This window comes from Bos javanicus, chromosome 20 (assembly GCF_032452875.1).
Source record: "Bos javanicus breed banteng chromosome 20, ARS-OSU_banteng_1.0, whole genome shotgun sequence".
In the NCBI taxonomy this organism is placed as follows: Eukaryota; Metazoa; Chordata; class Mammalia; order Artiodactyla; family Bovidae; genus Bos; species Bos javanicus.
The window spans coordinates 22,764,358-22,775,976 of NC_083887.1; positions in this window are offsets into that span (position 1 = coordinate 22,764,358).

The window sequence follows — 11,619 nt, forward strand, 5'->3', positions numbered from 1 at the left end:
CTCCTTGGCAATTTATGTTCAACAAAATGTTAATATTCTTAAATTCTGACCCCCCAATCATATCATCGTTGCATGTCCTTTGAGAATAAACTTCCTTCCTCCATGATCTACAATATGCTGCTCTTCTGGGAAAACACGGTCAAAGCCTTGGAAACCTATGGTGCTGGGATGCAAAACAAGGCAGAAAGAACAGAGATTAAATCATTGAAAGGATACGACAGAGATGGGTAGCTTTCCTTCAACCAACTGCAGTTTCCTTTCAGGCACTGGGTGAATCAGCATCATTTTTTTTATGTGCCACCTCTACCAATGGCTGTCTCCTCCAGAATGCTAAGCAAAGAGGTGCCTAGTTTCTAAATTCAGCTTGGTGAGCGTCAAGCTACAAATTAGCTTGTGATTAATTAGTGATCTGCCCATAAATAGAGCCACCACACTGACCTCCAAGGAGGCTGTGTGAATTCACTCTTGCTTTATAGCTTGCTTAAAAGGGACAAAGCATTCTGTAAAATGTTAACAAAGTTCAGCATTGGGGATTTACAACCGTTTACTCAGCACCGTTGCTCCCACCGCTCTGTCTTGTCAATTGCCCAAGCTGTGCCCTTGTCTCATCCTCCCCTGACCTGAAACAATACAGAAACGTCAATATAATGACCCTAATACTGGTTCCTTTGTGTTTATATCTTTGCTTTTTCACCCAAAGTTTCTTGAATGCACAAACTCACAAAGCCAGGAGCCCACACATCTCTGGAATATGGAACACGGGCTTATCAATGCATACAAGGCAGAATGTATTTTCCACATGTGGCATTGCAAGAGTTAAGTGATTAGTCTGAGACTAGAGAGGGAGTAAACTGTGCCAGGATTCAACCTGTTCCACAATAGTCTTGTCTGTGATGTTATCTCCAGAAGTCATCTCCTGTAAAGCACTAGATACTCATATCTTTGATACTCACTGCTAACTGCTAACTGGCTGGGGCTTTCCACCATGAGGAAATGGCAAAACAATAAGCATTCCTTTTTTTGCTGGGGGGAAGGCCTTGTCTCACAGGATATTAGTTCCCTAACCAGGAATCAAATCCGTGCGTCCTACTGTGGAAGCATAGACTCCCAACCACTGGACCACCAGAAGATTCCCTAATAGGCAAGTATACTTCAGTGAAAATAAATAAAATTTTAAAATCTAAAAAAGATAACAAACTTGTTGTTTAGTCATTAAGTCATGTCCAACTCTTTTGCAACCCAATGGACTGTAGCCCACCAGGCTCCTCTGTCCATGGGATTTCCCAGGCAAACATACTGGAGTTGGTTTCCATTTCCTTCTCCAGGGAATCTTCCTGACTCCTGTCTCCTGCATTGCAGGTGGATTCTTTACCGCTGAGTCACCAGGACCCCAATAAGAAACTTACTAGTGGAAAAACAAAAGTAACTTCATCTAAGAAACCTATGTCCCTGAAAAGAGGAAAGATCCATACGTGAAATAGTAGATCCAATCAGTACTCTATTTAGCGCCAAAACAAATTGCTTACTTTGTGAGTGTTGTGGAGTTCCCAAGAAAAGGAAATGAATGGGAGCCGAAGAGGTCTGGGAAGATTCATAGAAGAGTGGGCTTGATTTTCAGTCGTTCAGTCGTGTCCAACTCTTTGTGACCCCCTGGACTGCAGCCTGCCAAGCTTCCCTGTCCTTCACCATCTTCTGGAGCCTGCTCAAGCTCATGTCCTTTGAGTCAGTGATGCCATCCAAACATCTCATCCTCTGAGATGGCTGTACAGTGAGCTGGCGGGCAGAGACGAGTTCTAGCCAGGAAGAGCCACTGAACATACCAGTCTTTACAATAGGCTGACAAAATTTACATAACCTAGGTGGAGAAAAAAAAAAGAAAGAAATACGTAAAGATGAAAAAAAATTCCTTTTTCTTTAAAAAATTTTTAAATTGTATTTACTTTTATTAAAGCATAGTTGCTTTACAATGTTGTGTTGATTTCTGCTGTAAGAGGAAAAGCTCCTCACTGTCAGTGTTTGACTGGAAGCACTTGGGTTCACAGGAGCCAGCAGGCATTTTCCTGAATGTATTTTGACACATTCCTCCTCTGCCACGTCAGAGATTTGGCCAAACCAGATGAAGAGAGTTAGTGACATTTGCTGTCTCTTTGCTGGGTTGAATATATTTGCATTTGAATATCAAATTTGAAATGTGCAAAATAATCCCAGAGAGAAGATTCATTAAATACTGTAAACCTTTGCTAATGAGGAAGTAGTGCCCGAATGGCCCTTTTGTTTAAAAATAAGACAGAGCTAACTGTGCTGTAATTATTACTTTAACCATCTTTCTTCCTACCACCTCTCTTTCTCACAACACTGTAAACGATATTATCCCATTGCCCTAGGCTGCCTATACTACTGCTACTACTACTAAGTCACTTCAGTTGTGTCCGACTCTATGAGACCCCATAGACAGCAGCCCACCAGGCTCCCCCGTCCCTGGGATTCTCCAGGCAAGAACACTGGAGTGGGTTGCCATTTCCTTCTCCAATGCATGAAAGTGAAAAGTGAAAGTGAAGTCGCTCAGTCGTGTCCAACTCTTAGCGACCCCATGGACTGCAGCCTCCCAGGCTCCTCCGTCCATGGGATTTGCCAGGCAAGAGTACTGGAGTGGGGTGCCATTGCCTTCTCCTGAGTTTGAGTAAACTCTGGGAGGTAGGGAAGCCTGGAGTGCTGCAGTTCATGGGATCGCAGAGTCAGACAAGACTTAGCGACTGAACAACACAAGTAGAGACGTGTTTCAGTACATTAGAGAAAATTAATTCAATACTTTGCTAACTAAAATCTGGATGAAAATGCCAGAAATATTAAAATATGCCTCCTCAGATCTTGAAGCAGAGGGAAGAGAGGAGATGCTAAATTGCAAAAGGACTGCCAGGACAGAGGACCAGACATGTGCTTAGTAGAAGTAGGAGGCCAGAGAGGAACAATCCAGAGAGATGTCTTGGGCAAGGGGAAAGCACATGTTCCCTGGACAGATTCTCCACATCCCCGCGTACTGTCCTGGAAGTGTCAGGGGCTGTGAAGAGATGCCTGGACTTTTACAGGAACAGGCTAAATCATGAGCTCCTGGGCAGGACTACAGAATCCCCCATGGGCTCTCATGTCCCCAAGATCTCCCAGGCATTCGTGGATGCCAAAAATTCCTTTCACAATACAATCATTTAAACAAACAACAACCAAAAAAAGGCACAAAACACAAGTACATAAACGGGTGTGGTCTTGCTGTATGAATAAGTTCCAGGCAAAGCATTAGGTTAGCCAAAAAGTTCATTCAGATTTTTCCATACCATCTTAGAGAAAAACCCAAATGAACATTTTCACCAAACAATAGAAGCCATTCCCACAAAACGTCTGGTGCCAGAGCCTGTCCTATGAAAGAAGAAAGGAGTGATGAGGACAAGAAGGTACCTGAGTATCTTAAGTGGAAGAAGGAAGCCCTGGGAAGAAAAAGGAAGGCAGATCCTTGTCAGAAACTTCACAACTCTTCCTGGGGGTGGGTAGGTGTCACATTTGTCCTTAAACCCAGGCACAGACAGAAGTGTGCCATCACACAGGCATAATAAGCAGTTCAGGCCTGTGATAGGTAAAATCTGGCTTTCTTCTAGACATCACCAGGAGTGACCCAGCATGATTCTTATATATGAATCATGTCTAAGTGTTGGCATTTTAACAGTTAAATCTACTGTGTTAACTTGGGCAAAGTTATGTAAACGTGTGCCTCAATTTTCTGATTTCTAAAATGCGGATCAGAACAGTTCGTATCTCACAGACTTGATGGGATTAGTAAAGAAATTAACACATATTTTGGCTTAGCATAGGGCCTGGCATGTGGTAAACACTCAATAAATGTTGGCTCTAAAAAGCTACTTCATGTTCTCTCCAACAGGTATTTTGCAAGACTTTGATGACATATGGGCTTCCCTGGTGGCTCAGATGGTAAATCGTCAGCCTGCAATGCAGGAGACCTGCGTTCGATCCCTGGGTCAGGAAGATCCCCTGGAGAAGGAAATGGCAACCCACTCCAGTACTCTTGCCTGGAAAATTCCATGGACGGAGGAGCTTGGTGAGCTACAGTCCATGGGGTCACAGAGTCAGACACGACTGAGCGACTTCACTTGATGACGTATCATGGTAAAGGAAGTGGACAAAGTTTCAGCTGTATCTCACCCCATTGGCACATCAACATGGGAACATCAAGTCACACCAACATGGAAGCAGAAAAAGTAAAGCCCCTGAAATTGAACTTCAGAGATACTGGAAAGTTTTCTAAAAGTGTTGTTTTCAAAAGCTTGAAAGTACCATGGTGTAGTGGCAAAAATAGCCATTGGCTTTGGAACTAGTAACATATAATCTTGAGTTCTAGCTTAAATCATTATTGAGTCCAAGCTCACTTTGCTTGCCATATGACAGGCCAGTTAACCAAGAGAAAAGGTGTTGAGGCAAGGAATACTGACTGAGAAGATGGCAAACTAATGTCTCAAAATAACCATCTTTTCGAGGTCTGGATGCCAGGGTATTTTATAGAACAGAGATGGGGGGAGGTGAGGAAATAAAATTAAAAAACCATTAATATTGCAAATATCTCCTGGAGTGGCCAGCCTCCGGGAAGGGATGTGTCAATTTCTTCCTTCCTGTAGCCATCCACAGATGGACAGGGTCCTGAACAAAGGTATTCTGGTTTAACATTCAGGCAGGGGGCAGGGTTCCCTGAAGCTAGCCATTATATACGGACAGTATCCTTTCAGTAAACAAAAGTAACAGGAAGCAAATGATAAAGTAAAAGAAACAGATCCAACATGGAGTCAGTTCTTGCCTGTAACAAAATACTTAATTCATCTTTGAGCCTCCATTCTGCCATCTTTAAAATGGAGATGATATCAGCACCATCTCGCAGGACTGCTACAGAGATTAATTAATGTAATCACATACAGCATTTAGCAGAGGATCATAAATACTTGGCACAGAGTGAGAGTTCAGCAAGGGCTGGCTGCCAGTAGTGGTAGAGGAGGTGATAGTGGCGGACAGGTTTGCTTTACAGAACATTTTCAAATCACGTTTGGGAGATGGGCTGCTGCATTCAGAAGAGCACAGGTCATGGAGATCTAGTTCAACTCTTCCATTAGAATCCAATGAGAAGTAGGCTACTCAGTGCTAAAATGTCTGTCATAATTGCATATGTGTATATCAGTTTGTTTTGGACCTTCTGCAGTGTTTGGGGTTTGGATGTTTCCTGAAATTCCATTTTAATGGGATGACTGTATCACTCAGAATGTTCCCAATGAAACTATACTTCAGTTCATTGCTTTCCTGCCATACCCAAGACACACACACGCCGCCATCCAAGACACAAGAACCAAATGAAGTGAAATCCACTCACACTGTAGTCCAGAAGTACAGATAGGGTATAAGGCGCCACTCCTTTACTTTGTCTGTAGCTAATCTGACGTGATACCCTTGCTACTGTATTGCTAAGAAAACTTTAACATTTAGTCCTATCTGATTTAACACTTAGTCTTAGCCTATAGTTTAAACAGTGCCTTTAAACAGTTCCATTCTTGGACACAAAATCTCAGTCTTTCAAAAGACTTCCTCCTTTCCTTCCTATTCTGTCTCCCTCCTCTTCTGTCTTTTCCTCCTTAGGTGGCAGATTAGAAGGAAGACTAGGAGGAGGAGAATGCTATGGCTTACCTGACCTTAAAGTAGAAAGGAAGGGACAGAGCCTGGCAGTGGGGGTCCCCTGCTGTTCTGGTCTCTGACACAGGGCCCTTGCCCCCCTGGGGGTCTGTGGCCAGAGAACCGGTGACTGGGTCTCTCTCAGGTTGGTCAGGACCTAGTGCCCTCACACCACTGACCACCTCTGTCAGCACTGCCTGCAGACCCTGAGCCCCCCGAGTCTCCATAGCATCTTCCATCCAGGCCTTGGCTCTACTGCAAAGGCCCTCATGCAAAGGGCCCCAGGAGGCTCACAGGCTTTTCCTCACCACACCTCAGAGCCTCCCCTACCTGAGCACTCTGTCCTGCAGACTAGGTTAGTGAAAGCCAGACAGTTAGATATTTTCTGGAGCCCTCAAGTAGAAACATGAGCCTTCTCTGCCCTCAGTGTTCCCTCCACCTACTCAAATACCTCCTAGGGCATAAAGGTCCTTTCAGTTGGTTCTTCTCTACCATTCCTGCACCCCCATCAGGAGCAGGACCCTCTCTTGCATCCTATCACCTGCATCCTATCAACCTTCCATTAAAGCAGCAAATGCATGGCCTTGGTGTTCTGAAAAGATGAGGGTTTTCTACCCTATGGGAAGAACCAGTAGGGTCCCTAGTCTTGGCTTCTTAAAGAAGAGATTTTTAAAAAATATTTTTAAAATCTTCCCTCAAAACAATAGCCTTATAAATGGGTACTATTTGAAGCTCAAGAAGCTGAATATTATGAGAACTTTTATACTTGGAAAAGTTCAATTTTAAAAATCCAACCCCTCCCATTTCCCCACCCCTCCCATCACCACCCACATACAAAGATACCATCACTATTTGAGCATGCCTATGGCCAAAAGGAGTAAGGAATGATGTCCAAAGGCAAGAAAATGGTATATTCATATTTTCCAAAGTTTTGAATGACACATGGCAGGAAGTTACCAAGCCTTCCTAAATTAACTAACCCAGCCTCAATGAGATTTCAGAGATTATGTGGAAACTTGGTGTACATAGTCACCAAACACCTAAGTGTTTGTTTTCTGTAACATGAAAGCAACGTAGGAAATTATGCAAACCATTTGGAAAGAATGTGTTTCTTCTGCAGAATGGGCCCTTTCCTTTCCAGATCTAACTTTTACTTTTAGGTTCTTGTTTATGTTCAGAAAAGCCTTCAGTATTAGGAACACAATAGCCACCAAAACTTATTTTTAGAAAGAACACCACCACCCTATATTCCATGGCTTTTCACTCGGCTTTAACAAGATCCTATCTATTACATTAAATCTATTCATGGGCTACCCAAACACCTGATTCACAGTCCTTTGTCAGTAACTTGTCTAGAGATAACTGTAATCCACAGGAAAAAAATTGAATGAATCATGAATGAATTTCTGATATACATGGGCCCCAGGGTAAAAATCAGTCCAGACTAACCCATTGCTAAAATTCATATGTTGATGCTCTAACTCCCAATGTGATTGTGGTTGGAGATTGGGCTTTTAGGAGGCGATTAGGTTAAGTGAGGTCATAATTACAGGGTCCTAATAGAGTATATTAAAAAGCAGAGACATTACTTTGCCAACAAAAGTCTGTCTAGTCAAGGCTACAGTTTTTCCAGTGGTCATGTATGGATGTGAGAGTTGAACTGTGAAGAAAGCTGAGTGCCGAAGAATTGATGCTCTTGAACTGTGGTGTTGGAGAAGACTCTTGAGAGTCCCTTGGACTCCAAGGAGATCCAACCAGTCCATTTTAAAGGAGATCAGTCCTGAGTGATCATTGGAAGCACTGATGCTAAAGCTGAAACTCCAATACTTTGGCCACCTCATGTAAAGAGCTGGCTCATTGGAAAAGACCTTGATGCTAGGAGGGATTGGGGACAGGAGGAGAAGGGGATGACAGAGGATGAGATGGCTGGATGGCATCACCGACTCGATGGACATGAGTTTGAGTAAACTCTGAGGGTTGGTGATGGACAGGGAGGTCTGGCATGCTGCAATTCATGGGGTTGAAGAATCAGACACGACTGAGCGACTGAACTGAACTGAACTGAATCAAGTATAAGAGGAGGAATAGAGAGAGACCTCTCTTTCTCTACTTTACTAGCACCAAGGAAAGGCTGCGTGTGGACTTTATGAGAAGACAGCCATCTGAAAGCTAGGAAAACAGTCCTCACCAGAAACCAAACCCTGTTGGAAACTTGATCTTAGACTTTCCAACCTTCAGAACTGTGAGAAAGTAAATTTCTAATGTTACCAGTCTATGCTATTTTATGGCAGCCAAACAGATTAATACACCAACCAAGATGCTGAATAAGAAAACTCTCAGTATCATCTTCGTGGATAACCCTGAACATCAAATTAGAGGGCTGTGTGTGTGTGTGTGTGTGTCTGTGCACGCGTGTGCCTGTGTGTGGAGAGAGAGAGACAGAAGACATTTTGCTCCGAAGTATGCTCCTGGATTTGTAAACATGTTTACTGAAAGCAAAGTTTCCATGGTTTCTACTGCATCTTTATTTTGGTTGATTGGAGAACAGAAGTGTATTCTTGAATACAGTTGGAGAATATGTGTTAGCCTAGGATCAAGTGTTGTTCACAACTCTTTTGCAAATAATCGCTATGAAATTTAGATAATTTAGTTTAAAAATAAGAAATACAGGGAACTACTCTTACAAAGGATGCTGATAGTAGGGAAACTCGTTCATTGATTTAAAAAAGATAAAAATTGGAAAATCTCCCTTGCCTTTATTTTAAAAAAGTGTGTACATTGTTGTACATTTAGTGGAAACTGGTACTTTCAGCTCCCTTACCTTTAGTGAGCCTTACACAACCTGAGGATGCAGCTATCATGTTGCCTCTGCCATGACCTAATCACTCGACCTTGGACAAGTTCCTCCAACTTTCTGTGACTCAGATTCCACACCTGTAAAATGATGACAGTATTAGTAACTATATCTACAGTTGTTATGAAGATGACATGAGATAATATATGTAAAGTCTATTAAAAAATCTGATACAGAGTAGAAGCTCAGTCAATAATAGACATGTTCATGTTATCATTACAATTATTTTTAGCATAATTGTTATTTTATAGATCTGACAGCTAAGTCTCAGAGCAATCAAGGATTTTGCCTAATATGTGCCAGATCCAGAATTCAAATCCAAAACCACCTAATGTCAAAATCCATGCTCTTAAATCACCTACCACCTTATCCTTATCCTGTCTGCAGCCATGTAGACTCAAGCAAGAAACCCAAAGCTGAAGAATACTCAGTTGACCATAACTCCTAGCTTATTCAAGGGATGAGTCCTTGCTTATTGGAAAAGAGCTGGACCATGTCCCTTTCCTTTCAAGGGTGAGCAGCTTGGATCACTGCCTCGGAACAGTAGCGCCAGTCACCTTAATCTTTCTGTCTTGCTTACAGCCTCCAGTCTCCTCACCCCACCTCCTACATGTCGATAAATCAAAGAAATGGCAGCAAAGTGAAAAGACTAAACATTTTTGTAAGGATCATATGAAAAGGGATTTTTCTTTTCATTAAATATTTGATAACAATATCTTAGGCTTTCTGATATTACTTTCCATATTTTGCACCGGATGAAAGTGTATGACTCATAGAAATAACCAAGAGAGGAAAAGAAAATGAGTCATCTTGTCCAGCCCATTTGGGTCTTCCTGCCGCTGCGCTCCTGGGCACAGCATCCCTGAGGTCCAGATCAGACAGTCCCACCTGCTGCAGCTGGGGATGCATAGGAGAAGAAGGGGGTTTCTTCTGGAGACATTTGGATTCCCAGAAAAGGAGTTAGTCCAGGAAAGTGGAAAGTATCGGGGCCTCAAGGAGTTACCCTGTAAGTTTTCCAAAAAGCATTTTCTGCTATCAGTTTAGAGGTTTCTTGTCCACATTTCATCACTTTCAACTCCCAGGTATACCCCCACTGCTGGCTAATCACTCCTTGAGTGCTGTGCACACTTCAAAGAGTTGCCAGCTATGGAACTCTCCTCCCCATTCAAGTAAGCCGAGGTACTGATATTTGTGTATCTTTCCAACAGATAAATCTCTGTTCCCTTGATTGTTTTTATTGCTCTATTGGAACCTGTCCAACATGTATCCTTCTGTTACCAAAGTGCCAGTTAAGCTCATACTTCTGGATTTAGTCTGTGGAGCTGGGGGGAAGAATTGTTTCATCCTTCAGCGCACTTTGCCTCAGGTCTTTTCAAACTTCCTTCTTTGAGTCATCTACTCAGTGAACGACATTTCAAACCTAAGTGCCCCATCCTTTGTCTTTCTACCTGAATCTCTCTCATTGTGCTACTTCTCTGCATTCACTCCCCGGTCTTCTCCACTCAGACTTTGGTACCTCGGGGCCTTTAACTTGAATTCTTGCAGCCCTGATTATCTCTCAAATGGACTTTGAGCAGATTGATCAATATGAGCTTCAGTTTCCTCATCAGGGACAAAGGGATAATAATGCCCAGGTCCTTGTACACACTACTATATTTAAATAGATAACGAACAAGGACATACTGTGTAGTAGAGGGGACTCTGCTCAATGTTATGTGCCAGCCTGGATGACAGGGGAGTTTGGAGGAAAATGGATACATGTGTGTTATGGCTGAGTCCTTTCACAGTTCATCTGAAACTATCACAACATTGTTGAAAGGCTATGCTGCTGCTGCTGCTGCTAAGTCGCTTCCGTCGTGTCCGACTCTGTGCGACCCCATAGACGGCAGCCCACCAGGCTCCCTCATCCCTGGGATTCTCCAGGCAAGAATACTGGAGTGGGTTGCCATTTCCTTCTCCAATACAAAATAAAGTTTATATAAATATATAAAAGAAAAAGCAAAAACAACAACAACAAAAAATAATTCCCATGTCCTAGTGTTGGGTGAGGATTTAGAGCCTGGTAAGTAAGTTGGGGTTTTGGGGTCTATTCAGTCTGACTCTCTCACCCTCATCATCCAAAGGTCTCTTTTTCTCCAGGGATAGCTCCCCCTATCCCACACTACACCCTCTCAAGGTAACTTTTTAAAAATTTTCCATTCATATATTCTCTCACAAGGGCTTATTTTTCTTTGTCTTCACCAAGACTTACAATTCTGTCTTTATTCCCAGGTATCTAGGACTGACTCAATTGCAATATTGCACCAACAGTTTATTACTCTCAGCCAAATCAATAATAGAAATTAAAAACAAAGTCATTTCTTCCATTGGTCTTTTTTTTTTTTTTTTAAATCCACTGAAAACTTCTCTCCATGGAACTTACGTAACCAAATTCACGTGAACTCTAAAGGCATAGAAAGACGGCCATTGTGTGCTTAAGTAATTTTACCAGAAACACTAAAACACCCTCCAGGTGATTTTTAAAAATAATACTTTAATCTCTGCTCAGTTAAGAAAAAAGCAAACAAGATAACACTCTTCATATAATATTGTACATTCATTCTGTGTTAATTGGACTAAGGTATGTTTATTTTTTTTTTCAGCTGTCTAGGGTGTTAAGAGGTATTTTCTTTGCAAACAATTTGTTCAGTTTTACTTTTGATAATCTAGTTCCTTCTTTTTAAAATTGTGTACAAACTTTTCTAACACTCAACTCTGAGATATTTATAGGCAGAGTTCTCCAAAGAAGCAAAGCAGTTATACTGGTCATTTAAAATTCACCCTCACCAAACCCCCTCAATATAACTTGATTTTCCAAATTTTGATTATGGGACTAGTTCAAGTTCAACCAGAAGACTACAGGGTAGCCATATTGGAATCTGCTTTTTATTTAAGGTTTTTTCTTTTTTTTTAATAGCTGTATTAAATCTACCCCCCCACCCCCTCTCCCAAACAGCCAATATTCAACACCTTGAAGTAGATGATATTCTTGTAAACTGTTCTGCTGTCAA